Genomic DNA, 21,924 nt, shown 5'->3' with positions numbered 1-21,924 from the left:
ACTTGGGAATCTGAGTTTGCGGTGAGCAGAGTATCTGGCCACTGCACTCCAGGCTGGCGACAGAGCGAGATTCCATCTCAAAAAAAAAAAGAAAGAAAGAAAGAAGGAAAGAAAGAATGGCAGTTTGGGCCACATGAATATCGTACTCTTTTTTTTTTAAGACGGAGTTTCGCTCTTGTTGCCCAGGCTGGAGTGCAATGGCGCGATCTCGGCTCACCGCAACTTCCGCCTCCTGGGTTCAGGCAATTCTCCTGCCTCAGCCTCCTGAGTAGCTGGGATTACAGGCACGAGCCACCATGCCCAGCTAATTTTTTGTATTTTTAGTAGAGACGGGGTTTCACTATGTTGACCAGGATGGTCTCGATCTCTTGACCTCGTGATCCACCCGCCTCGGCCTCCCAAAGTGCTGGGATTACAGGCTTGAGCCACCGCGCCCGGCGAATATCATACTCTTTTTTTTTTTTTTTTGAGACGGAGTTTCGCCCTTGTTACCCAGGCTGGAGTGCAATGGCGCGATCTTGGCTCACCGCAACCTCCGCCTCCTGGGCTCAGGCAATTCTCCTGCCTCAGCCTCCTGAGTAGCTGGGATTACAGGCACGTGCCACCATGCCCAGCTAATTTTTTGCACTTTTAGTAGAGACGGGGTTTCACCATGTTGACCAGGATGGTCTCGATCTCTCGACCTCGTGATCCACCCGCCTCGGCCTCCCAAAGTGCTGGGATTACAGGCTTGAGCCACCGCGCCCGGCTGAATATCATACTCTTATCAGAGTTAACTACGTAAATTTCCCGAGACTATGGTGTGCTGTTAGAAGGTCCTGGCCTTGCCCTAAGAGGTCTCTTCAGAATTGACCTCAGTGGAGTCATCAAGGACTTGAATGTCAATAACCTCCCAGTGGGCTGAAATCCTCCTCTTGGTGAAGGCATTCCAGTATGTAATAACCCATATAGAGGTCTGCCCAGTGAACTGGACACACCGGATTTTCCTACAATCAAGCCAAATTCGGCTGCTTCCAAAGAGTACTTTCAGAAGGTAAATCAGTAGATCACCTATGTGTATCTTCACCTTTTCACCCCAGAGAAGAACCACATTTGAAACCTGCTTTTATCATTTTAAAGATGATTATCTGTAGGCCAGGCATGGTGGTTCATGCCTGTAATCCCAGCGCTTTGGGAGGCTGAGGTGGGCAGATCACCTGAGGTCGTGAGTTCATGACCAGCCTGGCCAACATGAAGAAACCCTGTTTCTATAAAAATACAAAAGTGGCCGGGTGTGGTGGCACATGCCTGTAATCCTAGCTACTCAGGAGACTGAGGCAGGAGAATCACTGGAATGCGGGAGGCAGAGGTTGCAGTGGGCTGAAATTGCACCATTGTACTCTAGCCTGGGTGACAAAAGCAAGACTCTGTCTCAATAAATAAATAAATAAATAAATAAAAAATAAAAATTAAAATACAGAAGTGCCACATCTGGGAGAAGCCTGGCTTTCCTAAACTATTTAAGAAGAGATCGAAGCTATATATGCAGTCACACTTACAAATGCCATGTATGACATAAATGAGGAAAGGAAACCACCTATGGGTGATAAGGAGGGGTGGCAGTAGGAAGATCCAGGGCAGCCGAAAGCCTCAGCCCCTCCACACTCCCATCTTTCAACTGCTGCTGCTGCTTCCCAAACCTTCCATGTCTTCTCCAGGCTGCTGGGAACACAGACATTCACCCCAGCTCTCTAATTCCAATTCAGCCCAAGTTGTGTCCAATATCTTTTTTTACTCTATACAAGCAGCTCTGGAAATAAATTATTTTATTTTATTTTTTTTTTTTTTTGAGACGGAGTTTCGCTCTTGTAACCCAGGCTAGAGTGCAATGGCGCGATCTCGGCTCACCGCAACCTCCGCCTCCTGGGTTCAGGCAATTCTCCTGCCTCAGCCTCCTGAGTAGCTGGGATTACAGGCACGCACCACCATGCCCAGCTAATTTTTTGTATTTTTAGTAGAGACGGGGTTTCACCATGTTGACCGGGATGGTCTCGATCTCTTGACCTCGTGATCCACCCGCCTCGGCCTCCCAAAGTGCTGGGATTACAGGCTTGAGCCACCGCGCCCGGCGCGGAAATAAAATTTTTATTGAGCCTTATTCTTTTTTTTTGAGACAGTCTTACTCTGTCGCCCAGGCTCAAGCGCAGTGGCACAATCATGGCTCACTGCAGGCTTGACCTCTTGAGCTCAGGTGATCCTCCCACCTCAGCCTCCAGGGTAGCTGGGACTACAGGTCTGTGCCACCATGCCCAGCTAATTTTTGTATATTTTGCAGAGGCAGGGTTTTGCTATGTTGCCCAGGCTGGTCTACAACTCCTGGGCTCAAGGGATCTACCCACTTCAGCCTACCAAAGTGCTGGGATTATAACAGGTGTGAGCCACCACGCCCGGCCAGAGCCATAGTCTTTAAGGTCATGAAAAACAATCAGATTGTCTAAGACTCTACCTAACGTTACAAAGGGAAGGAGAACTCCAAGAGCTCTTCTCAGTGTCAGCTGTGGGCCTAACCAGCACCCCTCTTCCTTCTAGTGGATCCTGAGAGCCCAGCCTCTCTAGCTCTCCCTCTGAGGTGCAGGAATACAAGGCCAGGCTCTTTTCTGCTGATTATGCTGGGGAAGAAGTACAAAATACTAAAGATGGAAAAGTAACCAAGGGCCTAGAATCCTGACAAGCCTGTGCAGGCTGAGCTTCTGCAGGTTGTCACTGGACCAGTTCTGACTGATGAGGTGGCAGTTCTGAACTTCACCCAACTTTCATTCTCCCGGGGCTGAGTCTCCTCCCTGTCTTTTGAGACCCTCGTCCCAAACTAAAAATGCACATTCTTTGGGATTAGAGGGAACTGGATTCACCTTCCAGAGCTTGTGACTGGCCAGTGGCCTTCACCTCTCTGAACTGTATCCTCATCTATAAAAGGGGATGCAATGACTACTTCTCAGGGCTGTCATCAAGACTGAATGAAATGGTTGTAAATCCACAAATATTTAGAGTGCTGGCTGGGCGCAGTGGCTCACGCCTGTAATCCCAGTACTTTGGAAAGCCCAGATGGGTAGATAACCTGAGGTCAGGAGTTCGAGATCAGCCAGACCAATGTGGTAAAACCCTGTCTCTACTGAACACAAAAAATTAGCCAGGTATGGTGGCAGGTGCCCGTAATCTCAGCTATTTGGGAGGCTGAGGCAGGAGAATCGCTTGACCCCGGAAGGCAGAGGCTGCAATGAGCCGAGATTGTGTCATTGCACCCCAGCCAGGGCAACAAGAGTGAGAACTCTCTCTCAAATAAAAAAAAAAAAAAAAAAAAAAAAAAAAAAAAAAAAAGGCCGGGCGCGGTGGCTCAAGCCTGTAATCCCAGCACTTTGGGAGGCCGAGGCGGGTGGATCACGAGGTCGAGAGATTGAGACCATCCTGGTCAACATGGTGAAACCCCGTCTCTACTAAAAATACAAAAAACTAGCTGGGCGTGGTGGCGCGTGCCTGTAATCCCAGCTACTTAGGAGGCTGAGGCAGGAGAATTGCCTGAACCCAGGAGGCGGAGGTTGCGGTGAGCTGAGATCGCGCCATTGCACTCCAGCCTGGGTAACAAGAGCGAAACTCCGTCTCAAAAAAAAAAAAAAAAAAAAAATTAAAGTGCTCACTACCACTGCTTCGCTTTGGGCCAGGAGGTGTAGCAAGGGAAAAGGAGACTAACAGACTAACCCGGGCCGGGCGCGGTGGCTCAAGCCTGTAATCCCAGCACTTTGGCAGGCCGAGGCGGGTGGATCACGAGGTCAAGAGATGGAGATCAACCTGGTCAACATGGTGAAACCCCGTCTCTACTAAAAATACAAAAAAATTAGCTGGGCATGGTGGTGCTTGCCTATAATCCCAGCTACTTAGGAGGCTGAGGCAGGAGAATTGCCTGAACCCAGGAGGCGGAGGTTGCGATGAGCTGAGATCGCGCCATTGCACTCCAGCCTGGGTAACAAGAGCGAAATTCCGTCTCAAAAAAAAAAAAAAAATTAGCAGACTAACCCTTTTTCACTCTCATAGTTTATCCTTTTTATTTATTTATTTGTTTTTGAGACAGGCTCCAGTTCACACTGGAGGGCAGTGGCATGGTTATGGCTCACTGCAGCCTCAACCAACTGGGCTTAAGCCACCCTGCGTAGCTGAGACTATAGGCGTGTACCACCACGCCTGGCTAATTTTTGTACATTTTGTAGAAACAGGATCTTGCCACGTTGCCCAGGCTGGTCCTGAACTCCTGGGCTCAAGCAATTCTCTAGCCTTGGACTCCCAAAGTCCTGGGATTATAGGTGTAAGCCACCATGCCCGGCCTTTTATTTTATTCTTTTAAGAGAGGGGCGCCGGGCGCGGTGGCTCAAGCCTGTAATCCCAGCACTTTGGGAGGCCGAGGCGGGTGGATCACGAGGTCGAGAGATCGAGACCATCCTGGTCAACATGGTGAAACCCTGTCTCTACTAAAAGTGCAAAAAATTAGCTGGGCATGGTTGCACGTGCCTGTAATACCAGCTACTCAGGAGGCTGAGGCAGGAGAATTGCCTGAGCCCAGGAGGCGGAGGTTGCGGTGAGCCGAGATCGCGCCATTGCACTCCAGCCTGGGTAACAAGGGCGAAACTCCGTCTCAAAAAAAAAAAAAAAAAAAAAAAGAGAGGGGGTCTCGCTCTGTCACCTAGGCTGGAGTTCAGTGGTGCAATTAGCTCATTGTAGCCTCGAACTCAAGGGCTCAAGTGATCCTTCCACTTCAGCTTCCCAAGAGACTGGGATCAAGAGCACGTGCCACAGCGCTTGGCTTGATTTGTTCATCCTAAAAAAAATTCAGGGCATTCTTGGCAGGCCTGTCCAGGATCCCTCTATGAGCCTGGCCAAACACAGCTGCTTGCCTGTTTGGACTCCTTAGGGGTTTCCTTTGCCTGGAAGATAAAGCCCACATTTCTTAGCCTGGTATTAGAGGCCTCCAGCATCGGGGACTGACAGAACCTCTGGTTTCATCTCCTGTCTATCACATCTTCCCTTCTTTTCCCACACAATCTCCTTGTCAGACCCACCAAGCCAGACTGGTAACTGTCCTCTCCAAACCATTTGCATCTCTTTACCTGGAACGCCTACCCATCCCTCATCCCACTGGAAGAACATCACCTCCTCTGATTCCTCCTCCATCCTGAACTAGGCATTTTCTCTGAGAAACTGGGACAGACTTTGGGATCACAATCACTTTAATTTAAACATGCCTGTCCACCATACTAATCAACTTCCTAAAACATGAGCCCCCGGGGGCACTAGCCAATGCACTGTATCTTCATCTGCAAAACCCTTTTACTTCTCACAGGAAGCTGAAAAAGGTAGCACTGTCACTACTATTTAACGGGTAAGGAACTGAGGCTCAGAGAGGTAATTTTATTGGCCTACGTCCACACCGTAAGTAAAGGGGAGCCTAGAAAAACAACCCAGGTTCTATCTGATTCTAAAGGCAGACCATGGTCCATGCAGGGGCTAAGGCAGCCTGGGCAGGCCTTCCCAGGATCCCCTGTGTGTTTGGCTAAGTCCAAGAAGCAGAGAGCAGAAGCCAGCTGAGAGGGAGAGGACACAGAGGCAGCTGGCACTTGAGGGAAGGTGGGCCGGGTGGTGACAGATCCACTGACGGACGTGGGGAAGGACAGTGGCAACAACTCCCTGCTGTGGTGGAGATAGCAACTAAGTGCTCACTGAGTCCCAGACACTTCCTCTCCAATATGTTACACCTGAGGCCCTGGACTGGGTTGCTGTGAGCGATCAATAGCCAGGGAGGGCAGGGGACGGAGGGCCACTTTCTAAAAGATGGAGCCCTATTCCCTGTACCTGTCTGCACAGATTGTACTGCACAAATGGGTCCTTTGTTGTTGTTGCTGTTTTTTGAGACAGAATCTCACTCTGTCTCCCAAGCTCGAGTGCAGTGGCATGATCTAGGCTCACTGCACTCTCTGCCTCCTGGGTTCAAGCAATTCTCCTGCCGCAGCCTCCCAAGTAGCTAGGATTACAGGCGGCCAATTTTTCTGTTTTTAGTAGACATGGGGTTTCACCATGTTGGCCAGGCTGGTCTTGAACTCCTCACCTCATGATCTACCTGCCTCGGTCTCCCAAAGTGCTGGGATTACAGTTGTGAGCCACCGCACCTGGCACAAATGGGTCTTTTGTATAGATGTCTCTCACTGCTCTGGGGGTGTTATCTCTTTTTTTTTTTGAGATGGTGCTTCACTCTGTTGTCCAGGCTGGTGTTCAGTGGCACAATCTCAGCTCACTGCAACCTCTGCCTCAGAGGTTCAAACAATTCTCCTGCCTCAGCCTCCCTAGTACTGGGACTACAGGTACGTGCCACCACGCCAGGCTGTTTTTGCTTTTTTGAAATGGAGTCTCGCTCTGTCGCTAGGCTGGAATGCAGTGGGGTGATTTCGGCTCACTGGAACCTCTGATTCCCAGGTTCCAGCAATTCTCCTGTCTCAGCCTCCGGAGTCGCTGGGACTGCAGGTGCACACCACCACACCCGGCTAATCTCTGTATTTTTAGTAGAGACGAGGTTTCACCATGTTGGCCAGAATGGTCTCTTGACCTCGTGATCTGCCCACCTCAGACTCCCAAATTGCTGGGATTACACGTGTGAGCCACCAAGCCTGGCCTCTCTGGCTGTGTTTTCTTAACCAGGCAGTGAGTGTCTGGACTGGGAATAAGGAGCTGGCTTTTGCTGTCATGCTTCCCCGCCCAGCCCCACCCAACACAGCTTCCATCTTCAAGGAGTGTATGCTCTGGGAAAGAGTGATACAGTCACCGATAAGTTGGCTACAGAATCATCTTCCACCACAGGTACTCCAGAATGCCCACAGCTGCCCTTGAGGTGAGCGGACGCATCCTAGTTTTACAGCTAAGGAGAAGACGAGGCTCAGGGAAGATGAGACCCCAGTAGGTCACCTGGAATGAAATCCCAGTCTCATGATCACGCTCCACCAGGGCCAGAGCTGCCCTCCTCCACCTCACTTTCCTTATTTGTTGAAGAAAGCAGGTAGGCACGCCAGTCTAGACAGTCTACCCGGAGCCTTGTGCTCTTGCCCTGACCTCCAGTGACCTCATCATTTCTATAAAAGCCTCATTTCTATAAAAGAAGACAGAGCCCTCCCAGGCCGCTGCAGCTGTGCCCTCTGTCCCCTATGCCAGGGGGTAGAACTTGCCTGCCAGACTCAGGCTGAAAAATCTCTGTGTGTGAAAGGTCCCCAGGAGAGAAGGAGAGGGGTGATGTCAACAACATACATTTGCTGAGGTGCTGTTATGCCAGGCACAGAGCTGGCATATTTCACACTAAGAGTTTCTCACCAGGGATCCTCCTTGTATACAAGCTGTGCCTGGGCCTATGTGTTTATTTTTCCTGGGGGAAGGGAGCCACAACTTCCACTAGCTGTTGGAATCACTACTTTATGAAAGTTACCACTTGGGAGGCTGAGGCAGGAGAATTGCTTGAACTCAGGAGGCGGAGGCTGCAGTGACCAAGAGCACAACACTGCACTCCAGCCTGGGCAATAGAGGGAGATTCTATATCAGAAAAAAAACAATTATAGAATATTAGTCATCCTCACCACATGCGCCCCCCTCCATCACCTTACAGATAAAGAAACCAATGCTCAGAGGGTCTGGGTGGATTGCCCAGGGGCACCTGATGAAAAAGTTGTAAAGGTGAACAGAACAGGATTCCTGCTCAGGGAATGTCTTTGAAACAGGAGCCTGTGAACTCCTAATTCATCTGTCCAGGTTTCGCTCTGATGCCCTTTGTGGGGGGAACCCTCCCTGCCTCCTCCACCCCCCAGTGTTCCTTAGCCTTGCACACAAGACCCTTCATGACCTCGCTCCTGCTGTATCATCTTACTACTTCCTCCTCCGGTCACCTCAAGACCTATGGTATCCCTGACCACAATACCTATACCTTCATGCCTTTGTAGGTGTTGTCCCTCTGCCTGAATCACCCTAATCCCACCATCCTCAAGCTGCCTGAAAAACCTATTCCTTCAAAACCTCGTTCAAGAGTCACTTCACCTGGAAAGCCCTGAGCCTCCTTGGCAGGGTGGGCTTTCCCCTGAGGGTTACCGTGAACATCCCACACACTCAACTTCTGCTAGGGCACACAAGTCACACGTGGTCGGAGGAGTTCAGTCAAGGGCACAGTTCGCTGATTACACTGGACCTTAACTCTGGACCCACATGAGGTCTCTCCAAGGAGCCCCAGAGCTCGGTAAGGAGGGCGACACGAGCCCGCCCTTATCACTACTGTCCCCCAGCCCCGCAAGAGCAGCACGGAATAGATGGCCAACAAATAATTTGCTGACAGACTCAGCTGCTGCAGAGTTCGAGACACACGGCTCCCAAGGGTCCGCAGCGGTGCCCGCCGACGCTGGGGCTTCTCTCGCCGCAGCACCACCCACCCTCGAGCTCCTAAGGCCCACCCTGTCCCGGGCAGGGCGCCCTCCCCGCTCTGCAAATCGCCTTCTCCAAGCGCATGCCAGACAAAATCACCCTCCTCGCGGAAGAGACGCAGCCCCTGCCCCAGCGGCCGCGCGCACCCGGCTCACCGCGCTCGCGCCGTTTGAATCTCCCGCCTGCGCGGGCGCCGCGGCGCGGGCGTGAGAGGCGCGGCGGCGGAGGAGCAGTGCGGCCCTGGCTCCGCGAGGCGGGGCCCAGCGGCCGCCCGAGCGCCCCGCGGGGCCGAGGAATCGTGAGCCCGCACCGCGCCTTCCAGCCGCCGGGCTTCACGTGGGGCAGGCGCCGCGCGACACGGGCTAGAGCGGGCAGCGACCTAGGCCCGCGTGGAGCAGCCCGTGCTTCGCCTGTGGCCGCCCCACGCGCCGCCCTCCGCCCGGACCCTCCGCGGGTCCCGAGCGAGACCTACCTCGTTGCACGTCGGCCCCAAGGAACTCCGGCGCTCCCCGCCCGGCCCGAACTGCCCCAGAGCATGCGCTCTGCAGGCCTCTGGCCCCGACCCGGGCGAGAAAGGAAAACAAAGAGCCCGGCGGCCCCTGGCGGCCATCCCGTGATCTGCATGTGGCGCGCTCCCGGGCTCCAGGAGCTCTTGGGCAGGCTGGCTCCGCTGGCCCGGGTTCCAGTGGGTGTGTATTTTGGAAACCCCAAATCGGGACAAGCGGGGTAACAACCAAAATACTCCTTGAATTCATGTCTTTTTGGGAAAATCTGGTGCGGTAGGGTCTGTACGGAGAAAAAAGATACTCATCTTCCCTACCCTCAAGAGGGTGTCCATGGAGAAGGATGAGAAATCTATCAACAACCACACAGCGCTGTGACAGGGATACCCACAGGGGCATGTGACTCAGCCTGGGGCATAAAAACGGCTTTCCAAGTTAAGTCTAGGAGGGATTGTGTGTCTAAGGGGTCCAACCTCTATCCTGAGGTCGTGGGGAAATATGGGGATTTGGGCACGGGAATGGCATGACCAGATTTTTTTCCCCATGAGTTCACATCAGATGGGTATGTGCCCATGTCTTAACAAGACTGGGCACATCTCACATGTGTATGAACACTCAGTCTTTTTTTTTTTTTTTTTTTTTTTTTTTTTAGACGGAATCTCCCTGTGTCGCCCAGGCTGGAGTGCAGTGGCAGCGATTTTGGCTCACTGCAACCTCCACCTCCCAGGTCCAAGCGATTCTCCTGCCTCAGCCTCCGAGTAGCTGGGACTACAGGTGCGCTCCATCATGCCCAGCCAATTTTTGTATTTTTAGTAGAGACCGGGTTTCGCCTTGTTGGCCAGGCTGAATTTCTTCTATTCAGAGCCCACCACAAAGCACTCCCCATGTCTTCAGGGTATCTTACCTCTCCAAGTGTGTCTCTGCCTCCATCATGGACTCCTTTTTTGGATGATGTACAGTGAAATTTCTCCAGCTTTTAACCCTGGGATCTTTAGTCTCTCTCTGCTGTCTTCCTCCAAGATCTTACACATTCATGTAGCTTCATGTAATAATAATAAGTGATTATTATTACTATTCCCTATTTTGTAAGACCCTTTATTTTGTTTGTTTTGAGACAGTCTTGCTCTGTCACCCAGGCTGGAGTGCAATAGCACACTCTCAGCTCACTGCAACCTCCACCTCCTGGGTTCAAGCAATTCTCATGTCTCAGCCTCCCAAGTAGCTGGGATTACAGGTGAGCGTCACCACGCCCGGCTATTTTTGTATTTTTAAGTAGAGAAAGGGTTTCAAGCCGGGCGCGGCTCAAGCCTGTAATCCCAGCACTTTGGGAGGCCGAGGCGGGTGGATCACGAGGTCAAGAGATCGAGACCATCCTGGTCAACATGGTGAAACCCCGTCTCTACTAAAAATACAAAAAACTAGCCGGGCATGGTGGCGCTTGCCTGTAATCCCAGCTACTCAGGAGGCTGAGGCAGGAGAATTGTTTGATCCCAGGAGGTGGAGGTTGCGGTGAGCCGAGATCTCGCCATTGCACTCCAGCCTGGGTAACAAGAGCGAAACTCCATCTCAAAAAAAAAAAAAAAAAAAAGAGAGAGAAAGGGTTTCACTATGTTTATCAGGCTGGTCTCGAACCCCTGACCTCGTGACCCACCTGCCTCAGCCTCCCAAAGTGCTGGGATTACAGGCGTGAGCCACCGCACCCGGCTAAGACCCTTTATTTTGTTAATGGCAGAAACACATCCATGTCAGTTAGCTCATTTGTTGTTCACAAAAACCTCATGGCAGTTGTTAAGATAAGAAAACTGATGTTTAAAGAGGTAAAGCAAGTTTTCTGAGGTCATCACACAAGTGGTGGAAGGAGACCTGAACGGTTTTTTTTTTTTTTTTGAGACGGAGTCTTGTGTTGCCCAGACTGGAATGCAGTGGTCCGATCTCCACTCATTGCAACCTCCACCTCCCAGGTTCAAGCGATTCTCATGCCTCAGCCTCCTGAGTAGCTGGGATTACAGGTGAGCACCACCATGCCCGGCCAATTTTTGTATTTTTAGTAGAGACGTGGTTTCACCATGTTGGCCAGGCTGGTCTCAAATTCCTGACCTCGTGATCCGCCCACCTCAGCTTCCCAAAGTGCTGGGATGACAGGCAGGAGGCACCACACCCAGCGAGACCGGAACTCTTGTGCAGGGTTTGGCTGTCACCTTTTAATTGACAGGTCAGCCCATCGGGACTGGTTCTGACCTCTACCCCAAGTTGCAGCTCTACATCTCTACCAGGAGGACTCAACACCTTAAACTGAGTCCAAAATAAAGTTCAGGGCTGCCTCGGTGGCTCACGCTTGTAATCCCAGCAATTTGGGAGGCCGAGGCAGGTGGATTACTTGAGGTCAGGAGTTTGAAACCAGTCTGAGCAATATGGCAAAACCCCATCTCTACTAAAACAAAAATTAGCTGGGCGTGGTGGTGCGTGCCTGTAATCCCAGCTACTCAGGAAGCTGAAGCAGGAAAATCACTTGAACCCTGGAGGCAGAGGTTGCAGTGAGCTAAGATCTCACCACTGCACTCCAGCCTGGGCCACAGAACTAGACTCCACTGTCTCTAAATAAATAAATAAATAAGTGAATAAAATTCAATCTAGACTCCTTTCCCCAACTCTATTCTTCCAGCAAAGATTAGGGTTCTCTGAACAGTAGATGTTCAAACCTCGACTTATTTTCTGATTCTTCCTTTTCTTCTCATCTTATTTTTATTTCTGCCCTCTTGGCCTCTGCTGCTGCTTCCATTTTATTTCTTCCCTTTCATTTCATTCCACCTCGATACCCAGTCTAAATTGTAACTTTCTGAGATGTTACCCGATTGTAAATCTTTAAAAACTCAATCCAATTAAAAAAAAAATTTTTTTTTTTTAAACACAGTCACCCTCTCTCCCAGGCTGGAGGGCAGTGGCATGATCTCAGCTCTTGGCTCACTGCAACCTCTGCCTCCTGGGTTCAAGCGATCCTCCAGCCTCAGCCTCCCGAGTAACTGGGACTACAGGTGCCCACTACCAGGCTTAGCTAATTTTTGTATTTTTAGTAGAGACATGGTTTGCCATGTTGGCCAGGCTGGTCTCAAACTCCTGACCTCAGGTGATCTGTCAGCCTTGGCCTCTCAAAAGTGCTGCGATTATAGGTGTAAGCCACCTCACCCAACCCAAAACCATTTTTTCTTTCTTTCTTTTTTTTTTTTTTTGAGACAGAGTCTTTCTCTGTTGCCCAGGTTAGAGCGCAGTGGAGTGATCTTGGCTCACTGCAACCTCTGCTTCCCGCGTTCAAGCAATTCTCCTGCCTCAGCCTATTGAGTAGCTGGGACTGCAGGCATGTGCCACCACTCCTGGCTAATTTTCTATTTTTAGTAGAGACAGGGTTTCACCATGTTGGTCAGGCTGGTCTCGAACTTCTGACCTCCTGATCCGCCCACCTCAACCTCCCAAAGTACTGGGATTACAAGCGTGAGCCACTGTGCCTGGTTAATACTCCTATTAAAAGGCAGAGATTGTCATATTGAAAGACCCAACATGTTACCTACAAGAAATAAAATTTAAAAATAAGGCCAGGCACATCCATGTCAAAAATTAGTTGGACGTGGTGGCGCATGCTTGTAGTCCCAGCTGCTCAGGAGGCTGAGGTAGGAGAATCACTTGAACCTGGGAGGCGGATATTGCAGTGAGCTGAGATCGCACCACTGCACTCTAGCCTGGGTGACAGGGTGAGACTCCATCTCAAAAAAAAAAAAAAGATACACTTTTTTTGTTTTGTTTTTGAGTCAGAGTTTGCTCTGTTGCCCAGGCTACAATGCAGTGGTGTAATCATAGCTCACTGCAGCCTCCACCTCTAGGGCTCAAGTGAGCCATCTCAGCCTTCCCAGTTGCTGGGACCACAGGCACACATTACCACTCCTGGCTAATTTTTGTGGTTTTTGGATAGACAGGGTTTTGCCATGTTACCCAGGCTACTGTTGTAACACTGGTCAAAAGAAAGCTGGTGGCCAGGTGAGGTGGCTCACGCCTGTGAACCCAGCAGTTTGGGAGGCCATGGTGGGCAGATTATTTAAAGTCTGGGGTTTGAGACCAGCTTGGCCAACATAGTGAAACTTCATCTCTACTAAAAATATAAAAAAGTAGCTGGGTGTGGTGGTGCATGACTGTAACTCCAGCTATTCCTGAGGCAGAGGTTGCAGTGAGCCGAGATTACGCCACTGCACTCTGGCCTTGGCAACAGAGTGAGACTGTCCAAAAAAAAAAAAAAAAGAAAAACAAAAAAGATGGAGGTATGCAGTTATGAGAAAATTGCGTGTTTTCAGAATTTGTTTATTATAAAAAATAGAAATAAGGCCGGGCGCGGTGGCTCAAGTCTGTAATCCCAGCACTTTGGGAGGCCGAGGCGGGTGGATCACGAGGTCAAGAGATTGAGACCATCCCGGTCAACATGGTGAAACCCTGTCTCTATTAAAAAAAATACAAAAAATTAGCTGGCCATGGTGGCGCGTTGCTGTAATCCCAGCTACTCAGGAGGCTGAGACAGGAGAATTGCCTGAACCCAGGAGGCAGAGGTTGCGGTGAGCCGAGATCGCGCCATTGCACTCCAGCCTGGGTAACAAGAGCGAAACTCCGTCTCAAAAAAAAAAAAAAAAAGAACGGCCGGGCGCGGTGGCTCAAGCCTGTAATCCCAGCACTTTGGGAGGCCGAGGCGGGTGGATCACGAGGTCAAGAGATCGAGACCATCCTGGTCAACATGGTGAAACCCCGTCTCTACTAAAAATACAAAAAATTAGCTGGGCATGGTGGCGCGTGCCTGTAATCCCAGCTACTCAGGAGGCTGAGGCAGGAGAATTGCCTGAACCCAGGAGGCGGAGGTTGCGGTGAGCCGAGATCGCGCCATTGCACTCCAGCCAGGGTAACAAGAGGGAAACTCCGTCTCAAAAAAAAAAAAAAAAAAAAGAAATCCTACCTTACAATTTTGTGAAGATAAAAACCTGGAGTGAGCCGGGCGCGGTGGCTCAAGCCTGTAATCCCAGCACTTTGGGAGGCCGAGGCGGGTGGATCACGAGGTCATGAGATCGAGACCATCCTGGTCAACATGGTGAAACCCCGTCTCTACTAAAAACACACACACAAAAAAAAATTAGCTGGGCATGGCGGCGCGTGCCTGTAATCCCAGCTACTCAGGAGGCTGAGGCAGGAGAATTGCCTGAACCCAGGAGGCGGAGGTTGTGGTGAGCCGAGATCGCGCCATTGCACTCCAGCCTGGGTAACAAGAGCGAAACTCCGTCTCAAAAAAAAAAAAAACAAAACAAACAAACAAACAAAAAAAACTGGAGTGGCAGACAAAGATTTCTCAGCAGAGTATTTAAAGGAGTCAGTTAATCAAGAGACACAATCTAAAACATGTATACAGCTAATAACAGAACTTCAAGATATATGAAGCAAAAACTGATAGAACTGCTAGAAGGAATATAAAAATCCACAATTATAGTTGGAAATGTCAATACTCTTCTCTCAATAAATGATAGAGCAAAGTAGGAATAAAACTAGCAAGGAGAGCCATGCGCCATGGCTCATGCCTATAATCCCAGCACTTTGGGAGGCCAAGGCAGGCGGATCACCTGAGGTCAGGAGTTCAAGAGCAGCCTGGCTATCATGGTGAAACCCCATCTTATAAAAAAAAAAAAAAATTAGCTGGGCATGGTGGTCCCAGCTACTCCAGAGGCTGAGGCAAGAGAGTTGCTTGAAACTGGGAGGTAGATGGCTCCATTGTATTCCAGCCTGGAGACAGTCATTTTGTGACATGAAATTGAGGTAGAGGGGCTAAGTAACTCACCCAAGATCTCATGAACAGCAAGTGTTGGTATCAGGATTCAAACCCAGGCAGTCTAGAACTAAGTTAGGTAACCAATACTGTCTGCCTACACAAAGAACAAGGCCAGAGTGCCTTTTTTTTTTTTTAAAAAAACAGTTTCGCTCGTTACCCAGGCTGGAGTGCAGTGGCGTGATCTTGGCTCACTGCAACCTCCGCCTCCTGGGTTCAGGCAATTCTCCTGCCTCAGCCTCCCGAGTAGCTGGGACTACAGGAACGCACCACCTTGCCCAGCTAATTTTTTGTATTTTTAGTAGAGACAGGGTTTCACCATGTTAACCAGGATGGTCTCGATCTCTCGAGCTCGTGATCCACCCGCCTCCCAAAGTGCTGGGATTACAGGCTTGAGCCACCATGCCCAGCCCAGAAGTGCCTGTTTTGAAAGTCTAAAGGAAGGGGTGTTGCAAGCTGAAGTTTAGCAGAGTGGAACCTGAACACCCACTGACAGCTTTGCTTCAGCTATACCTTGAAGGTAGATAGAAATGCATTCATGGCCAGGCGCGGTGGCTCAAGCCTGTAATCCCAGCACTTTGGGAGGCCGAGGCGGGTGGATCACGAGGTCGAGAGATCGAGACCATCCTGGTCAACATGGTGAAACCCCGTCTCTACTAAAAATACAAAAAATTAGCTGGGCATGGTGGCATGTGCCTGTAATCCCAGCTACTCAGGAGGCTGAGGCAGGAGAATTGCGTGAACCCAGGAGGCGGAGGTTGCGGTGAGCCAAGATCGCGCCATTGCACTCCAGCCTGGGTAACAAGAGCGAAAACTCCGTCTCGGGGTGGGGGGAAAAAAAAAAAAAAAAGAAATGCATTCACTTCCTGCCCAGCACTGCAGTTACCTAACCCAACCCTGAGAATATGAATTGAAAACATACTAAACCCATTGGTTCAGATTAAAAAACATTTTACTCAGGAGAGATCTGTGTAGTTAGAGCAGGACACAGATGGGACTGGGAACACACATATGAATGGGACTGACTCATCTGGCTTCTTGAGCAGGGAATGTCTGTTTCTGCAGAGGTGCCACTTCTAGCTGTGGACTTGGCCAATTAGCCTTTCTGTTCCCATGGGAATATGCGGTATTAAAACCCAACTTGCAGGGTACAGTGGCTCACCTCTATAATCCCAGCACTTTGGGAGGCTGAGCCACGTGGATCATGAGGACAAGAGATCAAGACCATCCTGGCCAACAAGGTGAAAGCCTGTCTCTACTAAAAATACAAAAATTAGCAGGGCATGGTGTTGCCTGCCTGTAGTCCCAGCTACTCGGGAATTTGAGGCAGGAGAATTGCTTGAAGCTGAGGCAGAGGTTGCAGTGAGCAGAGATCGGCCCACCTCATCCTCCCAGTGTTGGGACCATTTAGCTTAAGGAAAATCAAGCTTTGTATTCCCCAAGATCAGCTAGTAACTAGCTCCCATTGTCAAACCAATCCTGCCCTTAACAGTTCCAAGCTCTATGGTCCACCACCAAACTCCAGTCTCACCCACCTCCCTCTAACCTGTCCCCTTCATCTTCCAAATGGCTTCATGGCTGTCCCACCTCCCCATATGCCAGTAACTAGACTTTACCTTCTAGATGGTTCCCCACTAGTCCCCATCCTTCAGGTTACTGAACATTTGTTGGCAGCCAGTGCAGGGGGCTTGACAAAGGCTCCATTATGACTCATAACATGAGGCCAGCAGTTCTGGCAAGTTTCAGACTGAGTTGCACCACTTAGGTACAGGTAGCAAAGGCCTAACTAGCTCATCAGCTAGTGATACAACCTCCCTGTTACAGGTTCTCCTCCACTACATTGCGGGACACTAAAGGATTGGTTTAAAAACTAATCCTGCATTCAACCCAGTCTTATGGTCATATTGGTCAGGATGTAACATCCATTTTCCCAATAAACTGCATCCAGGCTGGTGCAATGGCTCACACCTGTAACGCCAGTAACTTTGGGAGGCTGAGGTGGGTGGATCACCTGAGGTCAGGAGTTTGAGACCAGCCTAACAAAGAAACCCCCGTCTTTACTGAAAATACAAAAATCAGCTGAGCGTGGCGGTGCATGCCTGTAATCTTAACTACTTGGGAGGCTGAGGTCGCAGTGAGCTGAGATCATGCCATTGCACTACAGCCTGTGCAACAAAAGTGAAATGCAGTCTCAAAAAACCCCCACTACACAGGGAAAATGATGAAACGAAAACAAGTGACAACACTTAGCTGTTATCAAAAGTCAGAAGTCATAGAGTAAGGAAAAACAACAACAAAAAATGATGACAACCCAAACGACAAAAACCTGGACCCAAGGTGAACCCACCTAAGACGAGGCCTTAGGGCCTTCAGAAGGGAAGCTGTCATGCTAGTTTCCTTAAGCAGTAGCATTCATACAGATTTTCGGCTGAAGTTACCACAGCCATTTCCACATAAAAACGAACCACAAACATGTACAGTCATCTTTTATTTCATAAATACATTAACATAGGTGATCTCTTAGGTAAATTACAAATACATTAGAAATTATACAGAAGCAAAATACTCAAGGACTTTTAACACACTTGCCAAAATTTGTTTTAAGGTCAAGCAACACTTCTCTGGTTCTTAAAGTGTGAATGAGGTGAAAATAATGTGCATTCTAACCAATTGCCAAATTCCAAAGTCTTTAAAACAAACTTCTGTTTAGACAGCAACTTTTACCAGAGGTATGAAATGTACCCCAATCTTTTCCTCTGTCTGCCAAAGATTGAGAAACCCTCCCTGTTAAAAAAAAAAAAAAATCAGTTTACCTACTCTCCCTTCTATATAAAGGACCCAAAAGTTCAATGTCAATGCCCAATGCAGTGCAGATCCTCTTCTTTCCTAAAGGAAAAGAAATAATGATTAAACTCCTGAAATCCTACTTCAGCTTAAAATCTGGCACCCTAGACATGTCTCCTGCATGGTTTGTCTCCCCAGTCATTGTCCACAGGACTCTGGGAAGCTGTAGGAATATGCAGGCGCAGACTCAAGGCCCAGCTTCATCTCCAACGTTGTGGAAAGGGACTGTACATCATGGGGCAGAGCCCTATGCTCCCCTACGCCACTTGGACAGAGCCCGGGGAGAGTGACCTCCCGGGTGTATCCACGTTGGATAATCTGTGTAATGAATAAAATTTGCAGAGCGCAGGCGCAGACACGAGGCCCAGCTTCATTCCCAACGTTGTGGAAAGGGACTGCAACATCCCGGGGCAGAGCCCTATGCTCCCCTGCGCCACTTGGACAGAGCCTGGGGAGAGTGACCTCCCAGGGTATCCACGTTGGATTGCTCCTTAGGAGTTGGAGTAACTGAGAAATCCAATGTTACTAACCATCCACATTTTCAAGAGCTAGAACCTTTTTCTCAGATCAGGCTACACATGTAGATAAAGCTCTTTAGGGTTCCTACAGTTCATCAGGGTAGCTTTTACTACCTTGTACCCTCCTAATGAACTGACTAAAAAAAGCAATTTTTATAGCACACACAGAACCTATGTTGAAATTATGTCAAATGCCTACAAAAATGCAGCAAAGTTTTTATTTGGATATATCAAACAAAAGTATTCCTCTGAGAATGAGTAAATGCCTTAAGTAATCCTGACCAACTAGAATATAAAAGGTCTCTTCAATCCTACTTCCATTACAGAAATCACTGACAAAGAGCTGATAAGCCAAAACAGTAAGATTTACTTACCAAGTGTTACTTGGAATACTTAACGAATCCTGCAAAAGAAAGTATTAACCTATTAGTACAGTAAAGCACTAATTTTTTTCAAAGAGGGGCCTATGGCTGTTGCCCAGGTTGGAGGGCACAATCATAGGTCACTGCAGCCTGCAACTCCTGGGCTCAGCTTCGCCAGTAGCTGCGACTTCAGCTACCTACCATCATGCCTGGCTACGTTTTAGTCAGTTTTTCTGAAACGCGTTAAGATTTCAATCCAGATTCGATGCTCTGAAAGGCTGTTTCCTGCATGGTTTGTCTCCCCAGTCATTGTCCACAGGACTCTGGGAAGCTGTAGGAATATGCAGGCGCAGACTCAAGGCCCAGCTTCATCTCCAACGTTGTGGAAAGGGACTGTACATCATGGGGCAGAGCCCTATGCTCCCCTACGCCACTTGGACAGAGCCCGGGGAGAGTGACCTCCCGGGTGTATCCACGTTGGATAATCTGTGTAACGAATGAAATTTACAGAACCTAATAGGAAACGGTTTAATCTAGCTGTTACAGGCTTTCCGGAAAAATCCATGTTACTACAGATCTTCAGAGCGCAAACGAGTTTCCATCCTGTCCACAGATGGCGTGTTAAAAAAAAAATCGGCTTATAGACCGATAACATGATGCATTCGGCCATTCTGATTACTTTTCAAAAGGAAGGCAGTACTATGCGGATGGTGCAGCAGAAGCAGAGACAATTAGGCTTAGCTATTCTACATTCAAATCAAACACGTGGACTCGTTAAACTACCCCCCCAAACCGGCCTGGCACGGTGGCTCACGCCTTTAATCTTAGCACTTTGGGAGGCCAAGACAGACGGATGGTCTAAGCTCAGAAGTTCGAGACCAGCTTGGGAAAGATACAAAAAAAATCAGCTGGGTGTGCTGGCGGGGGCCTGTATCAGCTACGCAGTACGCTGAACCGTGAGAATTGCTTGAACCCGGGAAGCGGAGGTTGCAGTGAGCCAAGTTCGCGCCACTGCACCACAGCCTGGACAATGCGAAATTGTCTCAAAAAAAAAAAAAACCCAAAATTCAACATGGAGAAACTCCATCTCTACTAAGTATACAAAGCTAGCCGGGCGTGGTGGCGCATGCCTGTAATCGCAGCTACTCGGAATGCCGAAGCAGGAGAATCGCTTAAACCCGGGAGGCGGAGGTTGTGGTTAGCCGAGATCATGTCACTGCACTCTAGCCTGGGTGACAAAGCCAGACTCCGTCTCAAAAAAAAGAAAAGAAAAAACCAAAAAACAACATGATTTTCATAGGGAAGCCTGGTTACTGATCCAAGGTCCTAAAACTACAGCTCGGCTAGGAGGCATCTGACAATACTCACCGAGCCGAAGAGCCGACGGTTGAGACTGTCCCCAAGAGGCCGAGCTACCGCAAAGCAACCTTATTTAAACCTTACGAAGTGCCCGGAAGTCACGGAATGTCTATTGCGCGTGCGCAGGAACATGCGCAGTTATAGAATCAGAAACTCGCGGATGCTTCTGGGAATCTACTGCAGATTGAGCCCCACCCCTGCCTGTCTCGGAGGTCTCTCGCGGTAGTGAAACCTTCGCGCGGGACCTTGCTAGTGAATGTACGTTACAGAAATAGATATGTAGCTGCCGAGGACGTTTACTTTTGTGCAATCACTGCGCCCAGTCTGTAGGGCATACCCTTAGATAAACAGGCCAAAATATTTTTGAGGCAGCCTAACGTGGTGGCTCACGCGATTCCAACACTTCTGAAGGCCGAGGTGGGGGAGCGGGGGGCGGATCGCTTGAGGCCAGAAGTTCGAGACCAGCCTGGGCAACATAGCGAAATCCCGTCTTTACAAAAAATACAGACATTCGCCGGGGGTGGTGCCGCGCGCCTCCTGTGCCAGCTACTCAGGAGGCTGAGGCATGAGAATCGCTTGAACACAGGAGACGGTGGTTGCCGGGTGCGTTCCAGCCTGGTCGACAGACTGTCTCTAAGTAAATAAATAAATAACTCTGTCTCCAAATAAATAAATATAACGTTTGAATAATAAGAATGCAAAATGTTGGCCGGGCACGGTGGCTCAAGCCTGTAATTCCAGCACTTTGGGAGGCCGAGGCGGGTGGATCACGAGGTCAAGAGATCGAGACCATCCTGGTCAACATGGTGAAACCCCGTCTCTACTAAAAATACAAAAAATTAGCTGGGCATGGTGGCGCGTGCCTGTAATCCCAGCTACTCAGGAAGCTGAGGCAGGAGAATTGCCTGAACCCAGGAGGTGGAGGTTGCGGTGAGCCGAGATCGCGCCATTGCACTCCAGCCTGGGTAACAAGAGCAAAACTCTGTCTCAAAAAAAAAAAAAAAAAAAGAATGCAAAATGTAAAAATACATCTAGAGAAATAAGGAGTCTCAAAAGGAATTGAATCTGGTCACCTGTGAAAGAAATAATTTGATAAATGTGAAGGTAAATAAAATGAAAATGACCCTAGACGAATCAGATAAAAACTCCTGGGCTGAGGTGGTGGCTCACGCCTGTAATCCCAGTACTTTGGGGGCCGAGGCGGCGGTGGGGGTGGGAGGGAAATCACAAGGTCAGAAGTTCAAGACCAGCCTGGCCAACATGGTGAAACCCCTTCTCTACCAAAAGTACAAAAATTAGCAGGGCATGGTGGCGCACGCCTGTAGCCTAGTTACTCCGGAGGCTGAGGCAGGAGAATCGCTTGAACCCGGGAGGTTGCAGTGAGTCGAGATCGCACCACTGCACTCCAGCCCGGATGACAGAGCGAGACTCCGTCTCCAAACAAAGAAACAAACAAAAACCTCTTTTGCATAACAGTGTGAATGTACTTAAAAGCACTGCCCTGTACTTTTTTTTTTTGAAATGGAGTCTTGCTCTGTCCACCCAGGCTGGAGTGGGTGCAGTGGTGGGATCTCGGCTCACTGCAACCTCTACCTCCCGGGTTCAAGCAGTTCTCCTGCCTCAGCTTCCTGGATAGCTGAGACTACAGGCACGCACCACCACGCCCAGCTAATTTTTGTATTTTTAGTAGAGATGGGGTTTCACCCTGTTGACCAGGCTGGTCTGGAACTCCTGACTTCAAGTGATCTGTCTGCTTTGGCCTCCCAAAGTGCTGGGATTACAGGTGTGAGCCACTGCGCCCGACCTCCCCTATACATTTAAAACTAGTTAAAATGCTAAGTTTTAGGTATGTTTTAGCACAAACAAACAAAACCGAATATGAAGAAGTAGACAAAGAATGCTTAAGATATATATACATGTGAAATGTTGCAAATATAGAATTTTGAGTATGATGTAAGGTGAGAAAAATGTTGGCTAAAGGGACAGAGCTATTCCAGCTGGGCTATCTAGGGTAGTAGCATTTATGA

At 49.4% G+C, this 21,924-nt stretch overlaps 1 protein-coding gene and 3 non-coding genes across 9 annotated transcripts in view; all 4 read right to left on the bottom strand.

Moving 5' to 3' along the window:
- The window catches only part of RCC1 (regulator of chromosome condensation 1), a 32,875-nt gene extending 12,379 nt beyond the window's left edge, over positions 1–20,496 (bottom strand). Inside the window, exons 1-4 of one of the 6 annotated variants that reach the window (XM_074380375.1) lie at positions 19,907–20,496; positions 18,551–18,579; positions 17,628–17,700; positions 9,877–10,011 (exon numbers count right to left, since the gene is read on the bottom strand). The gene's annotated coding sequence lies outside the window, so the exon portion shown is untranslated. Of the gene's footprint in view, positions 1–8,941; positions 9,023–9,876; positions 10,012–17,627 lie in introns of those variants that run through there. The other 5 variants (XM_074380380.1, XM_074380378.1, XM_074380377.1 and 2 more) reach the window with 5 other exon arrangements.
- On the bottom strand, positions 17,767–17,971 carry LOC120366191 (small nucleolar RNA SNORA73 family). Its single transcript, XR_005580930.1, has one exon. It is a non-coding gene; the product is annotated as a small nucleolar RNA SNORA73 family (small nucleolar RNA).
- On the bottom strand, positions 17,975–18,141 carry LOC120366193 (small nucleolar RNA SNORA73 family). Its single transcript, XR_005580932.1, has one exon. It is a non-coding gene; the product is annotated as a small nucleolar RNA SNORA73 family (small nucleolar RNA).
- Positions 18,815–19,019, bottom strand: LOC120366192 (small nucleolar RNA SNORA73 family). The gene has a single exon (XR_005580931.1). It is a non-coding gene; the product is annotated as a small nucleolar RNA SNORA73 family (small nucleolar RNA).
- Positions 20,497–21,924: the final 1,428 nt, after the last annotated feature.

The sequence above is a fragment of the Saimiri boliviensis genome, chromosome 11 (genome assembly GCF_048565385.1).
Source record: "Saimiri boliviensis isolate mSaiBol1 chromosome 11, mSaiBol1.pri, whole genome shotgun sequence".
NCBI classification, from domain to species: Eukaryota; Metazoa; Chordata; class Mammalia; order Primates; family Cebidae; genus Saimiri; species Saimiri boliviensis.
This window is presented reverse-complemented; position numbering and strand designations above follow the sequence as displayed.